Raw genomic sequence first — 8932 nt, 5'->3', positions numbered from 1 at the left:
CCAAATTTTCATCTCCCCAGGAATCCCATGTTGACAGAGGGAAAAAAGCTGAAGCCATGAGCCAGCCAGAAGGGTAGCGTCTCTAAGCTGTGGCTCACAACTGTCTGTAACTGTTGTCTCCCAGAGATTTTACACAGTCTGACAACGTGCCAGACCACCTTGCAGGAGGAATGGAGTTGGGACAATGGCGATGGTTGCTAACACACCTTAATAAGAACTACACATACCTCGTGGCTTCTTTTTAAAGGCCTTTAGTCCCAGCACTCAGGAGACAGAGGAAGGCGGAGCTCTAAAGTAAAGGCCAGCCTGGTTTATAGAGGGCAGCCAGGGCTACACAGAGCAACGCTGTCTCAGACAAAAAAAGACATAATTTCAAATATCCACTAGTTTCAGCTTCTCCTGCTGGATATGTGAGCATATTACTTGAATACTGTTTATTCCATCCACCGGATCAGTTTCTGCAACTTCTTTAATGGCCGCCTTCATCATCTTATTCCTTTTAACTGCAGGGAATTTTCCATTGTCATTTGATTTTCCTGAAGTAACACAAATTTGTTTGTTGATTTGTTTTTCGATGTCTTGTTCAGTGTGTTCTTCTTCTTCTTCTTCTTCTTCTTCTTCTTCTTCTCTTCTTCCTCTTCTTCTTCTTCTTCTCCTCCTCCTCCTCCCCCTCCTCCTCCTCGTCTTCTTCTTCTTCTTCTTCTTCTTCTTCTTCTTCTTCCTCTTCTTCATCTTCTTCGACTTTTCAAGGCAGGGTTTCTCTGTGTAACAGCCCTGGCTCCTGGAATTCACTCTGTAGGGCAGGCTGGCCTCAAAATCGCAGAGATCTGCTTGCCTCTGCTTCCCAAGTGCTGGGATTAAAGGTGTACGTCACCACGCCTCACTTGTTTGTTTGTTATTAAGGAGTGACCCTTATACTTGCTCATGCTTATTGCCCACTAGAAAGTATTGAGGACCCTCTGACTGGCTTGTGACCCCCCCCCCTCACTGTACCCTGGGGGATCACAAGCCTTTCCATTATCTAGTTATTTATAACTTGGACTCCACCGTGTGAATTCTATAGTGAAAGTACATTGTGTTTACATCAAATTCCCCTTGTGTCTGATCCAGCGTCCAGAGTAAGTGGAGACTTCCTCTGAATGTTGGGAACATGGTGACTGGTGGAAGCTAAGGGAAAGGACCTGAACTGTGTAGTCTAGCTGGGTCACTCTTACTTAGTGTGATGCAGGTGTAACACCCTCCACCTTTGTAGAGCGAGCCACTCTGAGCTTGCTTCAGCCCACCTCCCTACCTCCCCTGGCTTTCTTCAGAAAGTAACAGCCCTCCCACTGGGTCCAGCACAGGAATAAGTGGCTTCGGAATGTGAAGGAAAGGGAGGATTGATGGCTGAAGCTGCTTTTGGCACCTTCACCGCACATGTGTTCTGGGGAAACACCTTCCTGCTACTGAATGGTCCCCCACCCCCACCTCCACTCCCCAACCCTCTCAATCCCACCCCGCCTACTTCCACCCCCCCCCCCACAGGCTGGAGGACAGGCATGGAAGATGGGAGGACGCAGAGCCAAACTGTCTCCATCCTGCCCTTCTTCCCTGGTGGCATTCAGTTCTCGTTTGAATTCATTTCCTCTTTAGAGAATCTTTCTGGGCAGGCCCTGAGGGCACAGGATCAAATTCATCAAGCTTCTTTTCTTGTCACTCTGCCACAATCTACCAACATCCAGACTCTTCGAAATCTGCCTGAAATATATCCAAAAACTCTTGTGTTTCTTAGGATAACTAGAAGTTTTACCTCACCAAGGAAGACATGTTAACTTCAGCAACATCATGATTGACTCCCAGAGCATCCCCTGAGTCCTGATGTTTGCCCCGACTTCCACTCCTTTCTAAGGAGTTGGAAGGTAAGCAGCTTCCTGAGAGCCACACTATGTATGCTGAGATTTTAAGAAAACTTCCACTTGGCAATATCACCCCCCACCACGGTTCATTTCTTCCCCACCCCCACCCCCCATTTGCTATATGCAAGTGTTGGTTTCACACTGAATTTAAAATGGTCCAGTCAAGACTTCCCTGGTTCAGTAAAAGGTCACTTGTATTCTAATAACTCAGTAACACTGGGAACTGCTGATGTTGTGAACACTGAGTGCTATGAACTGCCTGAGAGAACGTGAAAAGGTATGAGCTCTTCAGTGGAAATGATTGCGAACACAGTTTTCGGAGTGTCTTCTAAGGAGTATTGAGGACACCCATACACAAACAGAAAACCATCTGTGGTGTATAACGTAGTAGCCCAGCACCTATTCTCTCATCCCCGCTCCTCTCTCCCCCTTTCTTTTTTTCTTTTCTCACACAGCATCTCATGTAGCCCAGGCTAGCCTCAAACTCACTGTGTAGCTGAGGATGGCCTTGGATTTCTTTTGCTTTCACCTCCTGAGCATGACACAAACCTGCATCACCATGGCTGTGCTGTGTGATGTTAGGAATGAAGCCCAGAGTTTCTACCTGGGTAGATAGTCATTCAACCTGTTGAGATGTAGCTCCAACTCCTTTCCCTTGTTCTTGATTTGTTCCCTGGCACCATGTAAGTAGGGCTTAGAGATTCACTAGAGTAAGTGACTACTACATGAACATGCTAGGGTTTGAGAAGGCTGATGCAAGTTCCTCTTTTTGTAAAGTAGCACTGCCCATCTTATTAACAGAGCCTCTTCATTTGAGTCTCTGTGACAATTCTAGTGGTCTCTGAATTTATATAATACCGAGAAAATATGCTGATAACCATCAAAGGACAGAATTGGGAACCTCTGCAAGGGACAGGGCTAAGCAAGCATTTGCTGGTAGTTTTATACACAGGAGGAAGTTGGGCAAGTGATAACACAAAGGCAGAAGGGCTCTTATAGATTACAAGTCCATAGGAGAGGCATTTGTTAAAATATATTTTATTATTTAATTATAAATTATAAAACAGCATGCGTGCAATGCATTTGAATCATGTCCACCCTCATCCCTCCTCCAACTCATTGCAGATATGTGCCTTACTTCAACTCTTTCTGAACTTTGTAACCTCTACTTTAAAAATATAATCCACTGATTCCTGTTTGTTCTGCTCATATATTTATGGGTGTGGGGCTCTTTGCTAAAGCACAGTCAACCTATCTGGGCCACACCCTTCAAGAAAACTGATTCTCCCTCCCCAAGAAACCACCAATTGTCGATAACCTTTTGGCCAGGGGTTGGGGTACGTGAGCCCCTCCCAACTCCATGTTAAAATGTTGACTGGTTTGATCTTGTGTTAGGTAACCACTGCTGCTGAGTTCATGAATATAGGAATTTTGTCAAGTCTGGAAGATTCTGCTTGGCTCCGTCCTTTCTGACTTCTGGTTCTTTTGATCTTTCCTCCCCATGACACCTGGAAGTTATTACATAGACCAAATTGACCTTGAACTCGGAGATCCACCTGCTTCTGTCTTCCTAACCCTGGGACTTAAAGGGATGTACCACCACACACCGGTGACATTCAATACTTTCCTCAGCCACCGTTCTCTTGAACGCCTCTACAATGAAAATACGAAATATTTAAAGGTAGCCGGTTATATGACCTTAACCATTTATGTATAAAGGGAAGTCTGAGGCAGAGGGCTTTGATCTCTTTCTCAAGAGAAGAAATAGAGTTGACAGGGGCCATCTCTTCATGTTCTTTTCACCCAATGAGTAGATTGTGAGGACTGGCCTAGCTGTCCTTCCATTGCTAGTCTGTCAAGATGGAAAGAAAGGCAGTCTTCTAAGAATTATGGACCTCAAAGCAAGGAAGGACAGAAGTGTGTTTTACTTTGCCGCTGGGTAGAATTCCTTACCTCCATGCTCTTGCAAGTATTCTTGAGGTGTGAAGGTAGAGACAGAGCCTACACTTGTCAAAAGATAGATCGTAGATCTAAACATGAAACATAGAACTGCTAAAATCTTGCAGGAAAACGTCTCAGAGGCCTTCAGTTTGGCAATGGTATGGTGTAACAGAAATAGTGCGATCCTTAAGAGAAAATATTAACAAGTTGGGCATTGTTAAATAAAAACTGTTACTCTCTAAAAAAAAAAAATACTGTGACCAAAATAAAAAGAAAATCTACAGGCAGGGACAAGGAGACACTTCTCCAATAAAAGATTGCTGTCACAGACGCTCAAAGAACACAAGACTATACAATAAGAAAAGTGTCAAACCAGGCATGGTGGTTTACACCTGCACTCCCAGGGGCTCAGGGGCTTGAGGCTGGAGGACCCAGCGACATAACAGCAACAGTCTGTCTTTTACAAAACTGAACAGTTATTTAACAAGCTACTTAAAACTAAAAGGAACAAAAGATGTAGACACTTCACCCAAGACTAGGAAGCTGACAGATGGGAATGAGAACCGCGTTCAGATTGGGTCTGGAGAGGTGACTCTGTGGTTAAAAGCGCTTTTGAAGAGGACCTGAGCTCAGTCCCCAGTCCCCAGTCCCCAATCAGATGGCTCAGAACCACCTGCAACTCCAGCTCCAGGGGATTTGACACCTCTGCAGGTACCTACACTCCATGCTCTCTCTCTCTCTCTCTCTCTCACACACACACACACACACACACTTTTAAAATTACAAATAGATATTAAAAATTATCAAATTTTATGCCATCACAAAAAGGCAAATTAAAAAAAAACCATTGACATCTACTTGACACCCACTAAAGCAACAAAGCGTTGGAGAGAATGTGAAGCTACAGGCGTGTTCATTCACTGCTGATAAGATAAGAAAGCAAACAGTGCAAAAGTTCTCTGGAAGGCCATGTGGCAGCCACTAGCAGAACTTAACAGACTCTTCCCATCGAGTCAACCATCACGCTCTTGCTCTTTTTCCAAATGACCTGTGCACTGTTATCGGCCCCCAAGTCTGCACACAATCTTTAGCATAGTTTTATTCACAGTTGCCAAAACTTAGAGGCAAGCAAGGTGCCCTTCCACAGACGAACAGCTAAACAGACTGCAGCCTGTGCCTATTCTAGAATAAGAGTTGGCGCTAAAAGCAAAGAAATCTCAAGACAAGACATTGTGATGGAAGGAGCTTAACAGCATACCGTCTTGTCAGAAGCCAACTTGAAAAGCTTTTGTGTATGAGAAAGAGATAAAACTATGAAGAGGCCCACAAGATGCCAAGGATGGAGGGAGAAGGAAAAATGAGGATGGATGTAGCTAGCATATAGGATTTAGAGGATAATGAAGCTATTGTTTGAGGTTCTATAATGATGGACACCCATAGAATTAAAGAACACAAACACTGAACTCTACTGTAAACTGTGGACTTGAAAATAATGTATTACTGCGTTCTTCTCTGATGTAGCAGTGTGTCCCACTGGTGTCAGGAGCTCGTAATCGCAGACCTGGGGGTGGGAGAGGAACTTGAGAACTTTCTATTTTTCACTCAGATTGTCTTGTGATTGAAAACAGAATGTGCTGCGTCAAGTACCTGGAACAGGAAGAACAATAAATAATCACTATTACTTGCTCTCTTCCTGGGGAGTATGTTCATCCACAGTAACTTCTGTAGCTAGCTAAGGGTACTCAGCATATCTATGTTTCTCATTCTCCACATTATTGACATTTGAGGACAGTTGCGTCTCTGATAACTCCCTGGAAGAGGTCAGAAGCATTCCTGACCCCAGCTGACTGCCAATTACCCCCAGCTCCATTCTCAACAACCAAACCTGTTTCCAGACTTTGGCAAATGCCCTTGGGAAGATTGAGAGTGTTCTCAGCGGAGGACCACTAAACAGTGATGCATGCTGCGAATATGTTTTATTACCACTGGTTAATAAAGAAGCTGCTTTGGTCTATGGCAGGGCAGAATAGAGTTAAGCAGGAAAACTAAACTGAATGCAGGGAGAAAGAAGGCAGAGACAGGAAGACACCATGTAGCTGCCAAAGGAGAAAAATGTCAGAACCTTATTGGTAAGCCACAGCCTTGTGACAGTACACAGATGTATAGAAATATGTTAATTTAAGATGTAAGAGCTAGCTAGAAATATACCTGAGCTATTGGCCAAACGGTGTTGTAATTAATATAGTTTCTGTGCAATTATTCAGGTCTGGGCAACCAGGAAACCAAAGTAGAGACTCTATTTACAGAACTGTGTTCTTTGGAAGAAAACTAGATGAACCCCAAGACTTAAGTGAGCACCTGTGTTGGATTAGAACCTGAACTGAAAATGTAGAAGGCATGTGCCTAGCTATAATCTTCTGGACATTTTTCATTTCATGGTTTGGGCCTTGGAGCCAAAATGAGCTAGGGACATATAGTAATTTTGTTCAGTGAAAACTGAGGGCTAGCAAAATTGCCTGGTGGATAATGGTACTTGCTGCCAAGCCTGATTATCTGAGTTTGGTCCCCAGGACCTACATGATGAAAGGAAAGACTTAAGTGTCACATGCTACTGTCTGACCTCTACCCCCCACATCCATATACCACCCCCAAACACAAATAGGCATATTTAATAAAAAACATTTTTAAATAAAACCAAGAAAGGAATTATTCCTGCATTTAATGTTGTCAGCCCAGACTTATTCAAATAAACCCAAAATTATAGGACCACACAGTTTTTTTGAAAGAAGCACAGAAGTCAAGAATGGCAAATCCCTGTGCCAAAAAGATCGTTTGTCACCTAAGTCTTTTTGGTTTTTTGTTTTGTTTGTTTTTGTTTTGTTTGGCCTGAATATCTGTTTAGGGCCTTTCACTCCTTCATTGCACTGTCTTTCCAAGTGGAATAAAACAAACAAAAACCTTTCAGATTAGTCAGGTTTCCCTCACTAATCCCAGCATTAGCCGCTGAGCCATCAAAGAGCCTAGAGAAAGCAAAGCCCCTGCCATTTGTTATTGGTTAAGATGGGGGATTTTATGTATGTGCTTCAACTGAGTGGGGACTCAATGACTGTCTTATTGACATTGGGAAGCTGGGAGTTTCCAGGGTACGCACTAAGCCTGATTTGCCTGTATGTGTTTTGATTAGGTACTAGCCAAAAGCTTGTATTTATGTGTTTATTTATTTAAGGAGTGAGGGATTTCAGCATAGGCCTCGGTCCAGGGGAATTCATGGTTCAATAAAAACTAACAGCCCAAACAGTAGGCTAGTCTTTCCCGCAGCTGGTTTCTTTATCAAAACTAAACAGGCCTTCTATGAAACGACTTCAAATGGGTCGCCGGCGCTTTTTTATCTGAACTTCTTCGTGGAGTTAACAGAAGCTGCTGTGCATTTAGGAACGGCAGATAAACAGGAGTGTTTGAGACAGACAGAAGCTCCATTGGTTCTACCTTCAAAGACGACCCGGGCTGCCCACACCTCCGTCCCTAACACTGGCATGTGGATTGAATAGTCCCACTTTTTTCTGTGCGTGGTTAGATGTATGGGTAATGCAGTAAGTCGGAGCTAGGCAGTGGATCCCAGCAGAGACACCCACGTGTTCTTTAATAGGTGTGTGTATGTGTCCTGCGGTTCTTCCAGTAAACAAACCATAATCTAGATCATAAAATGCCTCTTGCTTAGATATTTCTATAAAGCTGGTTCTAGGGAGTGTGTGTGTGTGTATGTGTGTGTGTGTGTGTGTGTGTGTGTGTGTGTGTGCGCGCCTGTGCGTGTGTCTGCATATGTGGGTGTGTGACACTGTGAACACTCAAACTCTTTTCCCTTCTTCTTCATTAGATCTATAAGAAAAGGGTCAAGTTCACCCTTAGTTTGTGGTGGAAGCCAGTGTTCTGTAGGCTACGTGGAAACAGGAGAGCTACAGAAGGTCATCCAGCCAGCTAAGTGCTCTGTTGCACGCTCCTGTGTGACAGAAGTGTGCCCTGCACTGCCTCTGATGGATACCAAGTTCACCTTGGGTGGCCATTACCCCAGTTTTGCCAAATCATTTATCTCCTTGCTTTCAGTAAAACTGTGAAGAAGCAGTCATGACTGCTCTGAGCTTTGGAAATGGACCAAGGGATGTGTTTCTCCATTCTCCGGGTGATTAGTCCTGTCTTCTCACCCCTAACCTAAGTAAACACTAGCAGAGTCAGCAAAAGTATGGAGTTTCTGGGGATCTGAATTTCTCCCCAGGGAAGGAATAATTCTCTTAATGCATGTGTGATGCAAACTGGGAACCCTGCCAGAAGACAGCAATTTTCGGGGAAAGCTGAACACTCTAGAAATTTCAAAAGCCCTTCCTTCTCTGCTAATAAGCATTTTATGTAATAAAAACTTTTAAAGGGACATTTAAGAAGATCCACTTAATACTCAACCAAAGAACTGTCATATTAAGCCAGGTGACCTTTGGCCTCAACAGTAGAAGAACTGGAGTTGCCGTCTCTTGGCTGACAGTAGACCCTGGCAGGATCCTTGCTTCAATGTGTGGTCCTCTGTCCTGTTCAATGATGCACCATGGCCTCTGGGGTCCACAACTGATAGCCATGTGCAATGTAACTGAGCTCTAGGGTCCTCTGCAGAATAAATTCTGCCTCTGATGGCTTGCTCTACTGCAAACCTTACTAGTGGTGGAAAACTGTGTCAGGTCAAACTATTATCAAATTATGGTTCTGTTACTCAGTAACCTTAAGGTACACTGGACGTATTACAAAATTCCTTTTTAGGTATCTCTCTGTGAGTTCGAGGCCAGCCTGGTCTATATAAAAAGACACCATCTTGACTGAAAGAGTGAGAGAAGTTAATTTACATATTTGCAAAGGATCCATTATGTGCCAGGAGGTGCTTCAAAAGCTAGGGATACAACAGTAATCAAAATGTCTACTCTTGAACAGTGGAGTAAGACGTTGAACAAAGCACTTTCCAGAAATATATACAGAAAGACAACTTAGGAAACAGATTGAGAAGTAATGGGGGGATTCCCCTCGTTAATTCTGAGAGGTTGGGTAGACCCTGCAAAGTA

The sequence above is a fragment of the Microtus oregoni genome, unplaced genomic scaffold, assembly GCF_018167655.1.
Source record: "Microtus oregoni isolate MIOR12 unplaced genomic scaffold, Mior012 000006F_ref0000085, whole genome shotgun sequence".
Taxonomy (NCBI): Eukaryota; Metazoa; Chordata; class Mammalia; order Rodentia; family Cricetidae; genus Microtus; species Microtus oregoni.
This window is presented reverse-complemented; position numbering follows the sequence as displayed.